The 21,931-nt window shown below is 45.1% G+C and overlaps 2 long non-coding RNA genes across 2 annotated transcripts in view; one reads left to right on the plus strand and one right to left on the minus strand.

The window, feature by feature from the left end:
* The window catches only part of LOC128311556 (uncharacterized), a 34,375-nt gene that overhangs the window by 5,037 nt on the left and 7,407 nt on the right, over nt 1-21,931 (minus strand). Inside the window, exon 3 of the long non-coding RNA XR_008290018.1 lies at nt 19,073-19,187. This is a non-coding gene — a long non-coding RNA (uncharacterized LOC128311556). The remainder of the gene's footprint in view (nt 1-19,072; nt 19,188-21,931) is intronic.
* Nucleotides 8,689-17,268, plus strand: LOC113597735 (uncharacterized). The gene is made up of 3 exons (XR_003418512.2): nt 8,689-9,100; nt 15,153-15,374; nt 15,788-17,268. It is a non-coding gene; the product is annotated as an uncharacterized LOC113597735 (long non-coding RNA).

The following is a 21,931-nucleotide window of genomic DNA, read 5'->3' on the forward strand; positions in this document are numbered from 1 at the left end:
TCCAAAATGCACCGCGAGCAAGGTCCATTTAAAACTCAGAAAGAGGAACAGATGTAACAATTATGCAACCCTTGCATATTTCAACGCCCAGCAACCGCCTCATGGAAAATGAGCCAGTTCTTGTACCATATTGAAACCAAGGTCAAGGAACACCTGTAGTGCTACTGTTTCTGTTGCTCTGATGAGGCCATATTATATGGCTCCAGGAGCCTCCTCTCCCCCTCTCCTGTGAATGGCTCTCCCTCTGCTTCAACCCTTCCCAAAGTCCACAGAGGATGTTGAGCATACCCCCGTTCTCCCATCTAGAAACCTTATCCAGGGAACCAATGAAGTTGGAGGGGTGTGTGTGAGGCAAGGGACTGCTGTATCTTAATATACACTATGCCTCATGATCATCTCTTTCTTTTAAAAATGCTTGGAGATCTTCCTTGTCACTCTACCATGCATTTGTAGATGCTACACATCACTGAATATTTTCCCCAACGGATTCCTGACATAGAGGTGGGCAGGGTGAGCATTATCAAAACGTTCATTAAGACTAGGAGTGGTGTGTGCCTCAGCCATGGTTGTAAGACTCCGGATGATTAGAATAGAACTTGTAGACTGGAGCCACATGATTCTTATCAATTTCCCTTCCCACCCACCAATATCAGCATCGGTTAGAAGTGTGCTGCAGAGGGGCACCTGGGTGGCTCAGTCAGTTAAGGGTCCCACTTCAGCTCAGGTCATGATCTCACAGTTTGTGAGCTCAAGACCCACGTCAGGCTCTGTGCTGACAGCTCAGAGCCAGGAGCCTGCTTCAGATTCTGTCTCCCTCTCTCTGTGACCCTCCCCTGCTCACACTCTGTCTCTGTCTCTCTCTCAAGAATAAATAAACATTAAAAAAAATTATTAAAAAAAAAAAAAAAAAGAAGTGTGCTGCAGTGACCAGGCAACATGGTGTTTTCTTTCAGGTAAGCGACCGAACTCCTTTGAACCTGTTTCCTTGCACTTGAGAGGCAGAAAAGGCTACTACTGGCCCGTGCTACCTTGTGAAATTTTGAGGAGGCTCAGAAGAGTATTTGGAAACACATGGTTTAAGGTAAAGCCCTGTCTCCAGGCTTACTATTTTTGTTGTGATTGCCATGATCTGTCAAGTCAACGTCTCCTTCTCTCTCATTCCCTTTGGAGACTCATGCTTCAGTCCAGTTTCCTGGTGTATCTTGACATGATGCAGAGAGTCTGTGATCATATCTTCAACGCCCTAGCTAGAATCCTGGGATGTAAACTGTCAGGCCTGAAATCCTGGACTCACGTTAAAGGAGGAGTTCATTCCCAGCTTACCTGGAGACACACTAAGGACCAGCTAGACCCTTCTCCCTGTGTTCCTCTGTGTCCTCAGTCCCCTGCTGATGTTTGTTGAATGAATGAATGAATGGATGGATGGATATAAAGAGCAGAGAGGCCTGGGATCAAACATCACCTTGAGCCCTTCTTAGGGCCTCAGTTTCCCACTCTGCAAACTGAAAATAATAGACCCCTCGCAGGGTTGGGAGGAGGATTTAAATAATAGCTTTAATAATAATAATAAATAAGAGATAATAATAGATAAATAATAGCTAATAATAGCTTCTCCTTCCTGCATTCAATTTACCCTCAGTGCCCCTTGCATAATGGTTATCTGCTTTACATTTTACTCTTTCTTTTCAATTTTTGTTCCTTGTTACAAGGCAGAAGCAAATGAGGAAGCCGATGGTTCTGCCCTCTCTGTCATCCGATCTGCCCCAAACCTTACTTCTATCCAATCTCTGTCCCTCTTTTGTCTAGTCAGGAATCAAAAAATATCCTTTGTACTTTGTGGGTCACAAATAAAAGCACAGCACACACAAGGATAAAATATTGGCAAATCAGCCCACCTACACAATGTCCTTTTTCTCACAAGGCAATCAAAAACCGTAATTCTGATTTGAAAAACTTGTGCTTTTCTGTTGATTTCTTAAAATGCAATTGAATTTGAGATAAAGAATCAAAATCCTTTAAGAGAATTACATCTCCAAGCAGGTCATATTTGGGGAGCAGTTTCCCAACATGTAAACTGAATAACGATTGCTTTAGAATAATCATAATTACATCCCCAAATGGGAATTTTTATCTCGGTTAATTTTTTTCTTTGTACTGTCAAATGACGGCTTCTAAAGCAATTATGAAACACTGCACTATTTTTCGCCACTGAAAAGCATGCCCGTTACCCTTCGCAGCTCCCTGTTTCCCTGCCATGCAGGCATTTGCAAACGGTGGTTTTGTGATTTAAACTTAATCAAGCAAACTGCCATCTAGGAAGCTCATTTGCCAAATGACCTTTGAGAGCCTCTATCTTTGTATCACGGCAAAGGGCCGGGACAACATCTGTAGGCGTGCCTCCGTGGAGGTACGGTTAATCCTCCCTGGGTTTGGTTTCCACTTTCCTAAGGAGTTTTGTGTGGGCGGTGGGAGCAGATTGGCCATCAGAAAAAGCCAAGCTCCCTTTCCTTGGTGGAAGACGGGCCCCCTGCGCAGCAGCTGTGCGCGGGTGTCTTTGCATCCCCTGGGTATGACTTGGCGTCTTGAGTCTGTCCCACGGTTCCCTGGTGCCCGTCGCGTTGTGTCTTGCGTCTCCGATGGCCCCCTTGGACCTGGCTCCCTCCTTGGAGAATGATCACATCCTAGTCAGAAGGGCGGGTGGTGATAGGGTGCTGATGGGTGGCACTCTGCCCCAGAAAAATACATGCAGCTGAGGGGTGTGACCCAGTGATTCAGCTAAGAATGGGCTTTGAGGTCAAGTGGACTGGGCTCGAATCCTGCCCTGGCTTCACCGAAGCCACAGGGACGAGAATCTGTTCGAGCAGCCTTCCTCCTCTGCAGACGGGACAGGAATCGGGCCTCCCTTATTTTTTTTTAAGTAGGCTCAGCATGGGGCTTGAACTCAGACCCCAAGGTCAAGAGTGGTGTGCTCCACCAGCCGGGCCAGCCAGGCGCGCCTGGAATCGGGCCTCTCTTAGAAGAATTGTTTTGAGGACTCAAGGGGTGAATGCATTCAAAGAGAATAGTGCAAGGCCGTGCTTCCAGAAAGGGCTTCATAAACAGGAACTACAGCTACCACGTCGGGAGGGCGGCCCCGGGAGGACTGAGTGTGGCTGACCAGTACCTCGTCTTCACTCCTTATGCTTGGCTTCTTCAGAAAGCGTTGTTTATCGGGGCCCCTGGGTAGCTCAGTCGGTTGAGCATCCAACTTCGGCTCAGGGCAGAATCTCGCGGTTGGTGAGTTCGAGTCCTATGTCGGGCTCTGCGCTGACGGCTCACGGCCTGGAGCCTGCTTCCGATTCTGTGTCTCCCTCTCTCTCTCCACCTCCCCCACTGGCACACATGTGCGCGCGCTTTCTCTCTCAAAAATAAACTTTTTTAAAAAAAAAGAAAGGTACTGTTTATTGGGTCCTTTGAGTTTGTGCGTGGCCCAAGAACACCTTCCAACTGGACAGCGACTTCCAAGCTTTTACTGTGTATAGTGGCTTTTGTCGAAGCCACTGGCTGCACAGACCCATTCTCCCACCCCCATCCTTGGGCAGACGCCTGGCAGTTGTCTCCCTTGCTGTTCCCACATCTTCCTTATGATCACGGACTGTTCTCAATCTGGCCTTTTCTGATTTCCTTTTCCTTCCTTATTCCTCCGCCTCCTCAATATATATATATATATATATATATATATATATATATATATATATATATATATATATATATATAAAATCTTTTTTTTTTTTGGCTTCCATTTCCTGCTCTGATTCCCACCAGCCCCAGGCTGACGACACACATCGTGTGGCAGTCTTCCTATCTGATGCCACTCTCCGTGCTGACCCAGCTGCAGATAGAGCTGGGGCATCCTTCCCAGGCTCTTGCGAGAGCCAGAGCCAGAAGGCAGCATTTCCTTGAGTGGACTCTTCCCAGTCTTGCTTTCCAGGAGGGTGAGGCCGAGTAATGTCGTGTGCCCGTCGGTCCCTAGGAGCAGCGGAGCGTGCTCTCTGTGAACATCTCCTCTGAGGAGCCAGCGTGCAAAGCCCTGGCGGCCCGGCCACCAATTTCAAGGTTGTTCCCGTTACGGACTCCAGCACAGTGAGCGGACTGACCCCTCTCCCTCTGCCACTGGCCTGCCGAACAGGGACTTCCCGCCCTGGGAGCCTCTCAGGCTGTTTGTGTCTGAGTGTGACTGAAAACCATTTGGTAACATCAGCTGGGGATGCTTGTGAAAAGACAAGTTCCTGGGATGCCTGGGTGGCTCAGTTGGTTAAGTGTCTGACTCTTGCTTTCAGCTCAGGTCACAATGTCGCGGTTCACAGGATCGAGCCCCACGTCGGCTTCTGTGCTGACGGTGCGGAGCCTGCTTGGGGTTCTTTCTCCCTCTCTCTCTGCCTCTCCCCTGCTTGCATATGCTCTCGCTCTCTCTCTCAAAATAAATAAACTTTAAAGAAAAGAAAAAAGACAGGCTCCTGACCTCTTGACTCAGAAGTTATCTGTCAGGGAATGTGGATTGTAACAAGTCTGGGGGGCCACTGCTACCCAGAGTGTGGACCTGAACCCACATGGGCTCCACTTGGGAGCTTGTTAGAAACGCAAATTCACAGCCCTGTCCAGAACCCCCGCATCAGCCCCTCTGGAGGTAGGGCCCGAGGCTCTGCGTGATTCTCGAACCCCACGCCTGCTGGACCGGGTAAAAGCAGTGTGTTCGTTTCTTCTTGCTGCTGTGACCAATCACCACAAGCTTAGTGGCTTAAGACAACGCAAATGTATTCTCCTACAGTTCTGGGGGCCAGAAGCCTGCAATCAGTTTCCCTGGGATAAAGTCAAGGAGTCAGCAGGGTTGTGGTCCTTCCAGAGGCTCAAGGAGCATCGGTTTCTTTGCCTGTTTTCAACTTCTCGTGGCTGCCTGTGTTTCTTGCCTGGGGGCGCCTTCCTCCATCTTCAAAGCCTGCCTCTGCTTCTGCCGCCGCATCTGTCTCCTTCTCTGAGTCTGCCTCCTCTGCCTCCCTCTTACAAGGACGCTGGTGATGACACTGAACCCACCAGGATAATCCAGGATAATCTCCCGTCTCAAGATCCTCGACCTGATCACATCTGCAGAGTCCTTTTTGCCATGTAAGGTACCATTCCCAGCTCCCTGGAATGGGACATGGGCAGATTTGGAGTGGGGGAGGGCATTCTTCAGCCTTCCACAGGCAGTCCAAAAAGGTCCTTGTCAATATGTAACTGCGCTACGCAGAAGCCAATGGACCAGTGTTTGTCAAGGGTCTTGACTATGCCCATCATAGTAATGTAGGCAGCTCCAAAGGTGAGTGAGGGGAATCCCTGAGAGTCCCTTTGTTTTGTTTTTGTTGTTGTTTTTAAATTTTTTTTTTCATGTTTTGAGAGAGACAGACAGAGCGTGAGCAGGGGAGGGGCAGAGAGAGAGGGAGACACAGAATCTGAAGCAGGCTCCAGGTTCCAAGCTGTCAGCACAGAGTTCGAAGCGGGGCTCGAACTCACAAACTGGGAGATCATGACCTGAGCCAAAGTCCGATGCTTAACCGACTGAGCCACCCAGTTGCCCCAACCCCTGACAGTCCCTTTGGAGGAGTGCTTCAGTGTACTAAGCACTTCGCATAGATTATCTTGCTGATGTCTCAGGACAATCCTGTGAGCAGTAAGGGTCTTTAGCTCATCCCCAGACCTGCTGACACAGAACGCACATTTTAACAAGAACTACTGTTCCAGACAACCGGCAAATACAAGCAGTACTTCATTGTCATAATTCTTCTCTGTAAGGAAAAAGCACCATCTTAATTCTTATGATTAAAATGTTTTGTTTTGTCCTAAATGTAATAAATCTCGTTATAGAAAAATGGTGACACGAACAGAAAAACATCACCTGTCCTCCCAACACCCTAATGTAACCACTACTTCATTCCTTTCAGAGGCTTTTTCACCGAACCTGGTCTAAACATAGCCACACCGTCATTATTTCAATGGCTTTATGACAGTAGAATGGTTGATTTCAGCGTTCCCCAATTTTCGTCAATTTTTCACTAATCTGAGCAATTTTGTCTTTGTGCGCATAGCTTTTGCCTAAATGGAAGATTATGTCTTTAGAATAGATTTCCCAAAGTGGAATTACTGAGTCCTTGGTAATAAAAACTCAAAAAAAACAAAAAAAACAAAAACACCACATTTTACGATTTTAGTTGTACGTTGTTTGCGTGTGGGTGGATGGGTGTAGGCTGGGAGCTTGTTTTGGGAGCACAAAAATCTAACCTTTTCATCTAGATTCTACGACAGAGTGAGAATGTCTCACCTCTGCCTCTTGAACAAATGGGCCTGGGTTCAGCCTGTGGACATGAGTCTAGCTCTAGTAGATGCCTGGTGACATTGCTATGAGGAACCACCCACTCCCAACCTGGGATTCTTATCTTCTAAGACAGTGACCTTGGTCATCAGCATCACCCCTGACAAAGCAGGTCATGGGATGTGCTCACCCCTGTGGTCACTTATGACTATATGGCTGGTTTATAGATATAGACAGGTGCCAATGTTAACTGTTCTGATGGGTCATGTTAGAAAGTAGCAGTGACTAGGTCACTGTCATTTGATTTCTGTCCCTTCATTTTTCACACCAGTCAAAGCAAAAGTGGGACAAAGATTTGGGTGTGTTTTTTTTTTTTTTCTGGTGAACTTTTAAAAAAAGTTTTATTTATTTTCGTAATCTCTACACCCAACATAGGGCTTGAACTCACAACCCTGAGATCAAGAGTCACATGCTCTTCCAACTGAGCCAGCCAGGCGCCCTGGTTCCCTTTTTTTTAAGCGTACAATTTCAGTGGTTTTAAATAGCAACTATCAGGGCGCCCGGGTGGCTGAGTTGGTTAAGCATCCAATTCTTGATTTCAGCTCAGGGCATAATCTCACAGTTCGTGGGTTCGAACCTGGCGTTAAGCTCTGCACTGACAGTGCACAGCCTGCCTGGGGTCTCTCTCTTCCTCTCTCTCTGCCCCTCTCCTGCTTGTGCGCTCACTCTCTCTCTCAAAATAAACAAAAAATTATTTTAAAATTTAAATAGCGACAATCACCACAATCAATTTTATAACATTTTCATCACCTCCAAAAAACCCTAGACCAAATAGCAACCACTTCCAATTGTCCCAAAGCTTCCCCCTCATTCCCACCCCCCAGACAATCACTAATCTGGAGATTAGTCTCTAGAGATTTGACTATTCTGGGTATTTTATATAAGTGGAATCATTCAATACGTGACCTTTTGTGACTGGCTTCTTTCACTTAGCATAGTGGGCTTTATTTTTATTTTTTTTTATTTAAAAAAATTTTTTTTCTTTTGAGAGAGAGAGGTGGGGGAGGGACAGAGAGAGAGGGAAACACAGAATTCGAAGCAGGCTCTAAGCTCTGAGCTGTCAGCACAGGGGCTCAAACCCACAAACCCACAAAATGAGATCATGACCTGAGCCAAGGTCGGACCCTTAACTGCCTGAGCCACCCGGGCGTCTCTGGCATAGTTTTCAAGGTTCATCCGTGTTGTAGCATATGTCGGTATTTCGTTCTTTCTATGGCAGGATGATATTCCATCGTATGGATGTAAGGATAGACCATGTTTTGTTATTCGTTCATCTGCTGATAGACATTTAGGTCATTTCCAGTTTGGGACTGTTATGAATAAATCTTGCTGTGGACATTTGTGAGTTGGTGTGTGGACACGTTTGCATTTCTCGAGTACCCAGGAGTACTATTGCTGGGTGATATGGTGACTCTGTTTTTCACTTTTTGAGGAACCGTCAGACTGTTTTCCAAAGAGGCTGCACAATCTTGGCCTCCCCACCGGCCGTGTATGAAGATTCCATTGTTTTCACATCTTCACCAACACTTGTCTGTGTTTTTTCTTCTAGCCATCCTTCTGGGTGTAAAGTGGTGTCTCACTGTCATTTTGCTTGCATTTCCCTCACCGTTAATGGTACTGAATGTCTTTCATTGTCTGTTAGCCATTTGTATATCTTCTTTGAAGAAATGTCTTATTCCAACCCTCTGCCCATTTCTTTAATTGGTCTATTTGTCTTATTATTGAGTTGTAAGAATTCTTTGCCTATCCTGGTTCTAGTTCTCTCAACAGATAAATGATTTACGAATATTTCCTCCTACTTTGTGGGTTGTCCTCACTGGTACATCTTTTCTAGTCTACACGTGGAAAAAGCTGTAGCAATTAAAATTTTTCTTTTGGTCTTTTTTCAACCGTAGTTTTGTGGTGTGTGTGTGTGTGTGTGTGTGTGTGTGTGTGTGCACGTGTGCAGGTGCATTAAATCCACACATTAAGCAGCATTTTAAAATACAGTGCCTGGGGCGCCTGTGTGGCTCAATCAGTTGAGCATCTGACTCTTGATTTCGGCTCAGGTCATGATCCCAGGGTCGTGTGATAAAGCCCCGTGTTGGGCTCTGCCCTGAGCCTGAAGCCTGTTTGGGATTCTCTGTCTCCCTCTGCCCTCCCCCGCCCCCCCCCCCCCCCCCCCAGCTTGCACACATGCTCTCTCTCAAATAAAAAATAAAGATTAAAATAAAATAAAATAAAATAAAATAAGAGTGCCAAAGCAGAAGCAGACTCTTTGTTTGCCGATCTGATTCTTCAAGTAAGTAAAACTGAACCAACACCAAAAATGACAGCTTCTTTTCTCTCCTGTGCCCCCAGACTTCCTACCTAAACACAGATCTCCAGAGACAGAGGAGTGGAAGAAGAGGCAATAAATCATCCACATTTGGGCAGGATCATCTTGCAAATAAAGACATACCACTCAACCGAGAGGCTAAGTCCATCAGTTGAGGCTGTGAAATCCACTGCAGAATGTCTTAATTGAAAGAAAAAAAATAATAAACTCTTTCAGGAAACGAGCCCCGCGTTGACAGGAAACAGGACTGTTCCATGTGTTGGACAAACGTCCCTTCTGAAGAAAAGTGCTGGTCCTTCCACTACTGACACATCTATGCAGGCTGACTTAAACCAATAGCTGAGCTTCTGGGGAAAAGTGGGGACACTGTCTTCCGAAGGCCCCTGCCACGTAAAGGAGTAAGTATCATGAGACAGATGGATCTGGAAGGTTCTTCCCTTTCTTTCCTGGCTGCCCACATGCCTACCGCCCAACCCTCAAGCTCAATCTTTCCCGCAGCCTCCTCAGACCCCGGCAGCCCCCACGGGTCACCTTGCTCTCTGACCACCCCTGGGGCCTTCTGTCCCTCCCACACAAGATTGCACTTGATTCTCTACTTCCTGAGATCGCTTTCTCTGTTAACATCTTGACTCCCACATCTCCCTGCAAGTTTCTAAAGGCCTGTTATTCCTTTTTTTATTTTTATTTAAAAAAAAAATTTTTTTTAAGACACAGAGAGCGCACAAGCACATGGGGGGGAGGGGCAGAGAGAGAGCGGGGGGGGGGGGGGCGGGGGGGAAGGGGAGAGACAGGATCCGAAGCTGGCTCTGCACTGTCAGCACAGAGCCTGATGTGGGGCTCGAACTCATGAACCGCTAGATCATGGCCAGAGCTGAAGTCGGACACTCAACCGCTCAACCAACTGAGCCACCCCGACACTGCTGAGGCCTGTTTTTCCTTATATACAAAGAAGGGATCCTTTCCATGTTTGCTGAAGTGAGGGCAAGTGTGGCCTAGAAGACTGGGAAACCCTGCTGGGCCAGCGCCCCATCTCACAGGCTGTGCTTCGCTGGGGTTCTCAGGGCCACTGGCAAAAGAGGGAGCAGCAGGCCTGGGGGCCGCAGCTGCTGTCAATGCACTATTTGGCTCTTCCTCTCTGCCCCTCCCCTTCCTGTGTCTCTGCTGTCTGTGTCCTTTCATTTCTCATTTTTTCGAGATTTCTATCCTTCCCACTAAATGACAAGAAGAAAAAATGATCGTCGCTGAACTCAAAGAATAGCAAAAGGAAGGAAGCCTCGAATTATTTGTTTGGTTGTTTTTCATCTTTCTTTTCCTTCTTTTTTCTTTTCTTGCTTGCATTTTGTCAAATGTGGCCAAGTGAGTTTTGGGAACTTGTATCTATCTAGAATTGTAGATGGTGGAAGAAACTGTAGACAGATCATGTAGCTCAACACATACCTTTACAATGAAGAAATGGAGGTTCAGAAAGTTACCCCAAATAGCACAGCTAGTGAGTGGCAGGGTCAAGGCTGGAACCTGGGTCTCTCTTTTTTTTTTAAATGTTTATTTTGAGAGACAGAGAGAGCAGGGAGGGGCAGAGAGAGAGGAAAACCAAGCAGGCTCCATGCTGTCAGCGCAGAGCCCGATGCGGGGCTCGAACTCACAAACTGTGAGATCGTGACCTGAGCCAAATTCAAGAGTCGGACCCTTAGCCTGGGTCTCTGGACTCCTCCTCCTGTGCTTTTGCCCCTGTCCCTGGGGTGGGCTTCTTATGCATATGATGCCTGGCTCATAAAGGAAGGATGTTTGATAAATGTCATTATTTTTATCACCATTAGCAATGTCTCCAAACCTATATAGGTCTCTGAATTTAGGCTGATTCAGAAAGCTAAACATCCAGGAGTGAAATTCAGCATCAGAAAGAAAGAAAGTAACGCACTGCTCTGACAGCTTTCCGAAAACTCATCATGGCAGAGTTTCCTAAAACTCTACAGTCTCTTATTCTGTAAAAGTGCTGGCTTATTGTTGGCAGATGATTAAACCCCAAATCCAATGCGAAACCAGAACTTAAGAGCTGAACATTCAGAAATGCGTATGGATATCCTGACGCTCTCCTGGTCACATGTGGCCTTGAGTCAGGCTGTCCAGTGCAATTAAACGTCACGTTCTCTGTCAGACGAGTGGCATCTCCAGAATTAGCAAGCAATGCTGCTGTAGGAAAAGGCTCCATCAAATGTATCCACGTCGTGGAATCAGACAAAATGTATCTGTGTGAGAATCAGCTGATTTTATGGAGGGGAACATCAGGGCCCTGAGAAATTCTCATTATCTTGCTTTGAGAACCTTCCAATGAAAACAGACATTGATAGGGCTTCCTTCCAGCAGAAGCCTTAGGATTAGCTTCTTCTGCTTGCCTAGACAGTGGAAACAGCACTCTCTTATAACCCTTCCTTTTAGCATAAAGATCTTGGTTATATGATGTAGCAGTGATAGAAGGAATAAGAGGAATAAAATGGAACCAAGACACCGAGATAAAAGGCAGAGCACAATTTTTCTGTTTGATGTTTTCTGAAAAGTATCATGATCTGACGAGATTTTTCCTTCTTTCATCCTCTTGATGGCTGAGGCCCTGATTGCTGCAATCAAAGTCGAGTGGAGTACCCGGTGAATCAGCTCCCAGGATAATGCAACTCTGGGAGAACTGAGCTCAGAGTTTTAGAAGGAAGGTTCATGAGAATCATGTGACATGCTGGTTGTCAGGGAGATGGCCGTGTGGGGACCCTGGGGGCCCGCGGTCCAAACAAAGACTTCTGTGACCTCCAGGCCCATGGGTACACTCCAGGAGGGCCCAGTCCCGACCCAGAGCAACATGGCACCGGGGTGGCACCAGTGTTATTTCAGTCCTGCGCCTTGGGCTCTTGTGGTGCATATCTTGCCACCCTAGGAAGGGCCATGGGAGAAACCTCAGCGCTTGTGTATCTCTAGGTTAACCGTTTCCGGTGTTGCAAATAAGCAAATCCTGGGGCTTCGGTGGTTTATTGGAGTATCAAGGAGCTGGAGGGCATTTGCTCTATAAATCCTCCCTGAGTATCTGGTGGAGGCCCATCTCCGTGTGACAGGCTGGGAGAGTGGGGAGACAGGAACCCAGCCCTCCGGGAATTTACAGTCAGGGGCTGGCTTTGGAAGAAGTACCACCAGGGACTCACCTCATTCAACGGTGGCCTTATGTAAAGAGTGCTTTTGTGTCACCGATGCTGGGACACCTCGGTCCTCACTTCACCCTGCCCTGAGAGCCACAGCTCCTTAGGATCCTGGGATTAATGATCAGAAGGCAGGAACTGCCTGGTCAGAGAATCTTAGGATAGTTTTTGGCCACATGGCATGTACCACGTGAGAGTCAGATGATACCCCACCCGGCTTATGCCTGATCCCGAAAGAGAAAGTTCAAGAGGGTTTGGCACATGTCAGTATGTCAGTGTTTGCTCTTGTGTCCCCTCCCATTAATAGGGCCACCCACGTAACACAGGCAGGGGAACCTACTGACTTCATTTCGTTCTTCCACAGTCCATGCTTGACAGCACTGCGTCCTGGGTGTTAAACAGCCCGGGTTGCTTCCATCTGAACCATCGGGATCTGAGTTCTTACGTGACTGGCTGAAAAGCAGCAGAGTCATTCCAAAGCGATTTATTGAATAAATAGAAGAGCGAGCGAGAGAGCAAGGGAACGAGGGGGTGAGAGACTGGAGAGCGAGCGAGAGCGAGAGCCTTTATGCAGATGTCCAGAAAGTCCAGTGCGTTCGGCCTTGAGGTTTAATTAGTTAAATCTGTCATCTCAACCCCAGACACTTCAGAGCCGTGGTGCTCAGCCGGGCTGCGCGTGACAATCCCCTGGGGAGCTGACAGAATGTACAGATGCCCAAGTCCTACCACCGATGAATTAAATCCAAGTCTCTGGGGGTGGTTCACAGACATCAGTATTTATTAGCATTTCCACTGCTATAGAATCATCAGACAACTGACGATCACTGAATTAGATGTCTGCGAGAGGATTTAGGAGGACCAGATTTTTAAAATCCCCTGCTCTTCTGAGCATACTCCAATTCCATTTCAACATAAGACCTGGGCATGATTAGTATCAGGCCTCAGTAACCTCAACTCGTTATTATTCTCAACATTTTGCGTTACCAAGAGAATACTGCTTATATGTATGCACAAACACGTTTGAGTATATAGTCATGCATCTATGCAGAGAGGTGGGTTCAGCACTATGTTTCTGGCAACGGAGTACATAATGGCTTCATTTTTGTCAGGGATGCATTCACCTCCTTTCCTGACACGGACCCCTGAAAATTCATGCATGCCTTTATTCAGAGAACACGAGCCTGCTGCAGCAGGTGCAAAGGAGACAAGGGCCTGGCCAGTGGGAGGGGGAGAAGAGCCTACTCGTATCCAATGAAACAGCGTTGTATTGGGTGCTGACGGAGGTTCAGGCCAACACGATGGCTTAAGAGAAAGAGCTAGAAGAGACAACTTTCCTGAGATTTGACGGATGAGGAGTAGCTTGCCCGGCAGCTCAGGGTGGGGATGGAATAACAAGATGGGTGTAGGGCAGGCTCAGAGGCAGGAAAGAAAGAAATTCCTAACTGGGCCTCCGTCTTGCCCTCGCCTAGAATATTCCATTAAGAAACACGACAAAACAGGGTGCTATAATCCTGTTTCCTCCTAACACAGGGGGTTCTGGACACTTCTTCACATAGGGAATGAGATAGAAGCCGTGCCCTTTAGGGAATTTCGGTCTCATGGCGGGCTACGAATGGACCTGCATCACCACGCTTTCCTTTCTGAATTTTTTTTTTCCAAAGCAGACTGTTGAATCTGCTCTAACTGAACGCAAGACAAACCCAGTGAGAGGAATGAAAGTGTGTCATATGTAAGTAGCTGAAGCAGCGCGCCTGAGACTTCGGTCTGGCAACGACACCCTACGGTTGTATATCACTTTGCCATTTATTAGCGTATTTGATCTTCATAAAAGCTTTGTGAGGTAGACAAGAGGAGACAGGCAATATTATTCCCGCTTTGCTTGACTCAACGGGTCAAGTGATTGACCCAGAGTAAGGAAGTAATGAATTGCTCTAGAACCCACGTCTTCCTACTCCTTATTTCATCTTTCTACATATTTCTTTCCTTCTGGCTGAACACCAATTTGTCACAAATGTCTCCATGCCACACCATTTAGAAAGCAGAGAAAGCTAGTCCTGGAATAACTCAATTTGAGGAGAATGTCTTAGTCCCCAGTTTAGTCTCTTAGCAACCACATATATTTAGTGATGGCTCCTTCTATGCCTATAAAGCATACCCAATGCGCACTTGGTTTCATATGTATTCCTTGAGCTGGACCGTAATTTAACTACAGCTTTGGTCTAAAAACTCTAATAACTCTTTCATACTCAGATTCTTATTTTTCACCTTCTCTGCTATGCATATGATGTATGAAATTCTGACAGTTTCTCATTTTAAAAATTAATTTTCTCGGGGCGCCTGGGTGGCTCAGTCAGTTAAGTGTCCGCCTCTTGATTTAGGCTCAGGTCATGATCTCATGGTTCGCGAGATTGAGCCCCACATCGGGCTCTGCACTGGGTGGCTCTCTAAGGGCGCCTGGGTGGCTCGATTTGTTAAGCGTCTGACTCTTGATTTTGGTTCAGGTCACGATCTCACAATTTGTGAGATTGAGACCCACATCAGCCTCTGCACTGACAGTGCAGAGCCTGCTTGGGATTCTCTCTCCCTCTCTCTCTCTGTCCACCCCCCCCCACTTGTGCCCTCTCTCTCCATTTCCCGCAAAAATAAATAAAAGAAGATTCTCTCTCTCTCTCTCTCCCTCTGCCCCTCTTCCCTGCTCAAGTGCACGCTCTCTCTCAAATAAATAAACATTAAAAAAAAAGATATCTCTTCAAAAAAAAAGACATTTTCTTTAAGAGGATGATGCTAATAAAGGATATTTTTTTCTTAAAGGTGGTTTATGACTTCAATAAACTTATGGGAATTTATACAGGTACAACCTTTTGGGGAAATAATATGACAATGAGTATCAAAACCCTAAAACACATCCTCTGTTTGACCTGTTAGTTCCACCTCTGGAATCTGTCCCAGGGAAAGCAAATCTAAACTGCAGACCAAAATTTGTGCATACAGGTCTTTCTCGATGCCTTATTTAGTGGGTGGGTTGAGTTAAATTTTATACAGTCATAAAAAAGAATATCATGCTTGCATTAGAATAAATCTTTTAGTGGTAAAACGCTCATTTTACTAGTTACGAGATCAAGTGGAATGTGTGTTTGCATGTTATGAACCCAGCTACGCGAAGCCCCATAGATGAGAGAGAAACACACCAAAATGTCAACAGTAGTTGTGTCTGGGAGGCACCATATTGGTAAATTTCCTTTCTCACGCATGTTTTTCTGTTTTTCTCAAGTTTTCTGCTGTGAGTGTGTGCTATTCTTATGACGGGGAAAAAACGAGCTTTGAAGGACCGTGCTTCTGTGTTGAATGTAGCATCTACACAGGCATCTACTTTGAACAGCTCTGAGAATATGCTCCAGGGAGTGAAGTGAGGAATAACACAACCATCCTGGCGCTGGCCTCCCTGCTTCTACCCTTGACTCCCTCCAGCTGGTGCTCTGCACGGCAACCAGAGGTATGCTCTTAATATGGAAGGACCCATTTCACTCTTTCACTCAATATCCTCTAGTGGTTTCCCATCTCGTTAAGGCAGTGTCTTCAGCAGAGCTGACAAAGCCCTGTGGCATCCACTCCCTCCTCCCCACCGCCTGTGCCCCCCACCTCCATCTATTCCGGCCACACTGGCTTCCTTGCTGTCCCTTCCACAGACCAGGAAAACACCTGCCTCGGGAACGTTCCCTCTCAAAGGTGTTCTCTCAAACACCAGGATGGCTGCCCCCTCCCCTTCTGCACATCTTCCCCAGATGTCACCTTCTCAGGGAGCCTTCCTAAGCATCCAATTCAGATCTATATACCCCACTCTCCTCCTAGGTATCCATCCTACGCTCCTGATCCCTCTTACCGGATTCATTTTTCTTTTATCTGTAGGACACATCATCTTTTAATACACGACGCAGCCCACTTATTCAGCACAGGCTTCAATGTGTAATTGGCAGGCCAAGAGACTGAGCTCTCCCAGCTCATCTGTGCTGTGAAAATGTGGAAATCGCCTTTTGTGCCTGTTTTCCTCTCCCAGAATATATATTTTTTTGGCAGAGAAATGAGCACATTGTCTATATACCCCTACATTTGTCTACTTGTGTATTTATTACAACTGGCCGTGTAAAGGTACATCATATAGGTCATTGCATATGACTTAGGTCTCTACTAATTCTGTTTGAGTCATTGCCAAATACATTTCCAAAATGGCCCTAACGTAAAGACATACTCAATTTCATTGAGATGTATATTTATATTCTTTTTGGAAGGATACTATATGCACATGGTTCAATAGTCCAAAGATAGAAAAAGGTATACAGTGAAAAATGTCCCTGTCTTCCAGTTCCCCGGTGCCCCTCGCTAGTGGTAACTATTGTTAGCAGTGTCTTATGTATTCTTACAAACATATTGTATTGCTACCAAAGTAAATTCATACATAATATATAGTTCCCTTTTTTACCCCCAAAGCAGCATACTCCACACACTATTCTCTCTACCTTGCTTTTATTAGTTCATCTAGGCGATCATTCTGAATCAGTACATAAAGATTCTCCTTACGGTTTTGTAGTGGCATGTCATTCCATTGAGTGTATGTGTCCAAAATTTTTTATTTATTTTTAAATATTTTATTAAAAATTTTAAATAATGTTTATTTATTTTTGAGAGAGAGAGAGAGAGAGAGAGAGAGAATGAGTGAGCAGGGGAGAGGCAGAGAGAGAGGGAGACACAGAACCCGAAGCAGGTTCTAGGCTCTGAGCCATCAGCACACAGCCCAATTCGAGACTCAAACCCATGAACCGTGAGATCATGACCTGAGCTGAAGTCGGATGCTTAACCGACTGAGCCAGCCAGGCTCCCCTAAAGATTTTATTTTTAAGTAAATTCTACACCCAACGTGGGATTCCAACTTACAACCCAAGATCAAGAGTCACACGCTTGACCAACTGAGACATCTAGGTGCCCCATGCACGTGTCAAAATTACTTAGCCAGTCCTATACCGGTAGATGTCTGGATGTTGGCATTGTTTCCAATCTTTTGGTATCATAGACAATACCTGTATATATAAGTCATTTTGCACATATACAACTGTATCTGTAGAATACATTCCTAGAGGTAATTCAATTTGTCACTTTGTGCATTTATAATATTGCTGCATATCTTATTTTTGGGTATGAGGACACAGGATTTTCAAGATGTCAACCTCTGGGGTGCCTGGCTGGCTCAGTCGGTAGAGCATACGACTCTTGATCTTGGAGTTGTTAGAGCTCTACACTGGGTACAGAGATACTTAAAAAATATATATATTTTACTTAATATATATTACTTTATATACATGACTTATAATATGTGTATATATATACACACACATATATATATATATATGTGTATATATATACACATACACACACACATATCCTCTGTAAATTAATGTGAGATTTCAACGTCATTCCAACCAAAATATCCATAGTATATATGTATATATATATATATATATGTGTATATATATATACATACACACACACATATCCTCTGTAAATTAATGTGAGATTTCAACATCATTCCAACCAAAATATCCATAGTATCAGTTTTTGGAACTTTAAGTCCACTTATGACACACCTTTGCTCTGCATTCACCAATGGCTCCCCATCTTGCTCAGAGCAACAGCCCAAATCTTCATTTTCCCACAAGGCCCTCTTGGATTATTCCCTGTTACTTCTCTGACCTCATTTCCTTCTCTCTCTCATGCGCTTTGCTCCAGGCACACTGGCCTCTGGTCTCAGGGCCTTTGCACAGTGCTTCTGCTTGTCTGCGCACTTTGTTTCCTCACCTCAACCGCCATATTCTCAATGAAGCCTGTCTTGATCCCCTGGTTTCGTACTTTCCCCACTTCCTATCTTCCTTCCCTATTTTGTCTCTCTCCATCTCACTTATCACCCTTTGACACTGTAGGTATTTGACTGATTTGTCTTTCTCATGCAGCTAGAACGTAAGCACCACGTGGGCAGATATTTTCCCTGTTCTGGTCACTGCTGTATCCCCAGTGCTTAGACCACGGCCTGGTACTTAGGAGTTGCCCAGTCAACACTGATTGGTTTAAATAAGCATGTGGAATAGCTGGAACCCTGGGGGGGGGGGGGGGAATGATTAACAGGTAAGGGGTGGTGATTAGCTTTACTACATAGTAAAATAGGTTATAAAGCAAAACTAATTAAAACAGTTGGATTTCTGGACCAAGAATAACTTGAGCAGAAGAAGAGAACGGGGTTTGGAAATAGACCCAAATCCATACGAGAATTGGAAACACAATGACAGTCACGTAAGAAATCAAGACAAGAAAAGATGGATTATTCAATAAACGGGTTTGGAATACTGGTCTAGTCACTTGGAGAAAACAAGATGAAAACTCTATGTCTCCTCTTACACCAGGGAACCAAAGATACACAGTAAAACCCTGGGTTGTGAGCAACTTGTTCTGTGAGTGTTCCGCAAGACCAGCAGACATTGCTGATAAATTTTAACTTGATAAGCGAGCGATGTCTTACAATACGAGTAGTAGGTGATGCCGAACATTACATGATCACAACTGAGCCAATGGTTCTTGAAATTCGCTTTGATACGCAAGTGCTTTGGATTACAAGCATGTTTCCGGAATGAATTATGCTCGCAAACCAAGGTTTTACTGTATCTGGAAAAAAAATCCAACACTACAATTTGGTGGGACTAATTTGTAATCATGGGGACAAGCTTTCTATGCAGGACACAAGACTAAGAAGAGATGTAGGAAAAGATTAATAAATTTCACAAAAAACAAAGAAGCTCTTGTAGGGAAAACTGCCACAGACAGAGTTAAAAGACAACACGTACTAGTAAGAACTTTTCAAGATATATGACTTATGACTAATTTCTGAAAGTTGCAAAAAGCTCTTACTAAATCAATAAGAAAAAGATGAAGAACCTCACAGAAAAATGGGACAAGACATGAATAAGCAGTTCTCAGAACAAGAAATCCCAGTGGCCAATAAATAGTGACAAAAGGCTTACTTTCACTTATACTTTTAAACATGCAGATTAAAATATCAAGAAAATACATTTTTTTTCATTATCAGATCGGCAACGATCCACCAATTTGTTAACAGCTACACTGGCAAAGAAGAGACATACGCATTCTCACTGCTGGGAGAGGGCAGTTTCGGGCGATCTCTTTGCAGAGCACTTTGGCAATATCTCTGAAAATTAAAGCTGGACAATGCTCTCTGACCCAGCAGGTCCACATCTAGGAACTTGTACTATGGAGACAAGGAAAAAAGATCAAGGATATACCCTGTAGAATTATTTGCATTAAAAAATAAAACCCCGATTGTCCAATCATAAGGAAACACCAGTTAAATAAACCATTCTGCATCCATACAATGGAAATATTCTACAGCCATTTAATAAATTACTTGGGATCTTATATGTGATTATGTGATACAAGATTCAGTAAATGCAAACAACACATGTAGTATATTTCTATTTGTGATAGAGTGGACATGCGTATATATTATTGTATATGTATAAAAAGGGTTCTGGAAAGATCTATAATGTAGCAGGTAGTGGGAGTTAGGTCTATGTTGGGGAGACAAAACTGCGCCTCTCATTTTGTAGCTCCTTTCTGGTTCTCATTTCTTGCACTGTGCATGTGTCACATGTATTATAACAGTAAAACACACACACACACACACACACACACACACACACACACACACACAAGCTAAATTTCACTCTAAAAATTGTCTTAATTCTAAGGAATGAGGTTCGGGGCGCCTGGGTGGCTCAGTCAGTTAAGCATCTGACTTCGGCTCAGGTCATGATCTTGCGATTCCGTGGGTTTGAGCCCCACATCAGGCTCTGTGCTGACAGTGCAGAGCCTGCTTGGGATTCTGTCTCCCGCTCTCTCTCTCAAACAAATAACCTTTCAAAAATATGAAAAAAAAAAGTCTTTAATGACATTCATCTCTACTGAAATGACTTCAACTATGGAAGGTAGTTTACTCCTCATTCATATTATCTTTGTTAGCAATAACAAAAAGACCTTTCCAGAGGCAGGAAGCTGGAATCAAAAGAGAATGTATGAAATAAAGGCCTGATTTAAGTCCATGAGATCAAAGGACATTTTCGTCTCCCAATTAAAGAGACATTCCCACTTTCCAATCCACAGACACGGATGATTGGCCCCAAGCCTACTGTAGCCCGAGAGAGCTCGGTTTGCATTCCCAATCTATAGCTACAAGGTGACCCAGGAAAAGTTATCGAGTCCCTCTCCTTCAGTTACGAAGTTGTATATAAAGCAAATCCCCAAAAAACGGCTTAAAAGAGATAGAGGTTTTTCTTCCCTCTGACACAAGGTAATTCCAGAGTTGTGCCCTCCGTGGAATTGTGAGATAAGAAATTTGTGTTTAAACTGCTAAGTTAGTTTGTGGCAATGTGTGCCACAGCTGTGGGGAACTAACACAGAGGATGGTGGAGCTCGATGGCCCTAGATCAGGCGTCAGCAAACTCTGACCTGGCCCACCAACCAAACCCAGCCCACTGCCTGGTTCTGTAAATAAAAGGCTTTACTGGCACACAGCCACACCCGTTTTTGTCATGTGTTGTCTTTGTGCCTGTCTGCCTCTCGTGCTGCCATGTTGGAGCTGAATAGTTGCAACGCCTAAAAGATTCACTATCTGGTTCTTTAGAGAAAAAGTTTGCTGACCCCCGCTCTAGACGATCTCGAGATAACCAGATGACAAAAGCAGTTTACTTGGGTGGTGACTCCTGAAAGCACTGGGGACATGGTAGAGGTGAGATGGGGAAGAAAGGCAGCCAACCGTGTGTGATTGAGCAGGGCATCACTGTGGGTGACTGAGGCTGCATCCTACCAGAAAGTTCTGGGAAGCGGCATAGAACAGGCACCTCAGTCATCTATGTGATATAGGCAAGGGAGCTGGGAATTAATCAACCCCCATCAGTCACTGGTTGTGCACTGCTGATTCTGTAGTTTGGAGAAAGCCCTTGGGAAAAGAGATGTTAATACAGACAGTCGGAAGTCAGCCTTAAGTGGTAAGTCCTGGCGGGTAGAGATGGGGCAAGAACTGAGTCTGCTACAAGTGGGAAAAGGACATGTGTCTGAGTCCAGCTTCTGCCCACGCCCCCACCCCACTAACCATCCCTCCTCCGAGAAGGAATGGCCCATCTAATTGGTGAATTTGGAAGAAGGAGGTGAGCATGCTTGGCTCAGGGTTTCTTGAGTTCTCTTCCAGATTTGTCTGCCCACATAAAGGGTCCACTCTGTTTTGCTCTCCATTATGAGAGAAGCTTATGGCATGGGCACTGCCCCAGAAATAGCAGAGCCCACACTTAGGTTCAAGTCGGCGAGAATGTATTGGAAAGTCTGTTGGCCCCTGGATTTAAGGCCACATTCTTCGGTCATCAACAATGCTGATTATTTCTATCTCCACTTGTTGGACTCTTGAATTTATTTTTCAGTTGGTCTTAAACTTGGGTAGAAGGAGGGTTGCAATTTATTAGGCTCTTAAACCCCACAGATGATTATTATTTCTATGGACTGTCTTACTTAGGTTCGTAACATAATCTAACACGTTACTGTGAAAATCTCAAACAATGCCCAATTTGTGGTCAGTATATTTGTTTCCTTATATGGAACGGGTCTAAGAACAGAGGACAGAATGTGGTACCAGAAATTTGCTTTCCCAGCTAGTACCCAGAACTGTTTTACTGGAAAGATGACAGGAAAGTGCTGTGTACTGGAAAATGCTCATGATAGATTCATACTCTTCTCCTCATAACTTGGGCAACAATGGACTTTTGTGACCTGAAGAGACACACTATATTCTAGAACAGAAATAACAGATGTGCATGTCTCCATTGCACAGGGAATGCCATTTACCCCAGAGAAAGCGGAAGGAGCCACAGACAGAACAGTAGTGCCTTTTATGGGCTCTTTTTAGAAACTTGATTCTTATACCCCTTTGCTTTTCACTTCATGCGT

The sequence above is a fragment of the Acinonyx jubatus genome, chromosome X (genome assembly GCF_027475565.1).
Source record: "Acinonyx jubatus isolate Ajub_Pintada_27869175 chromosome X, VMU_Ajub_asm_v1.0, whole genome shotgun sequence".
Classification (NCBI taxonomy): Eukaryota; Metazoa; Chordata; class Mammalia; order Carnivora; family Felidae; genus Acinonyx; species Acinonyx jubatus.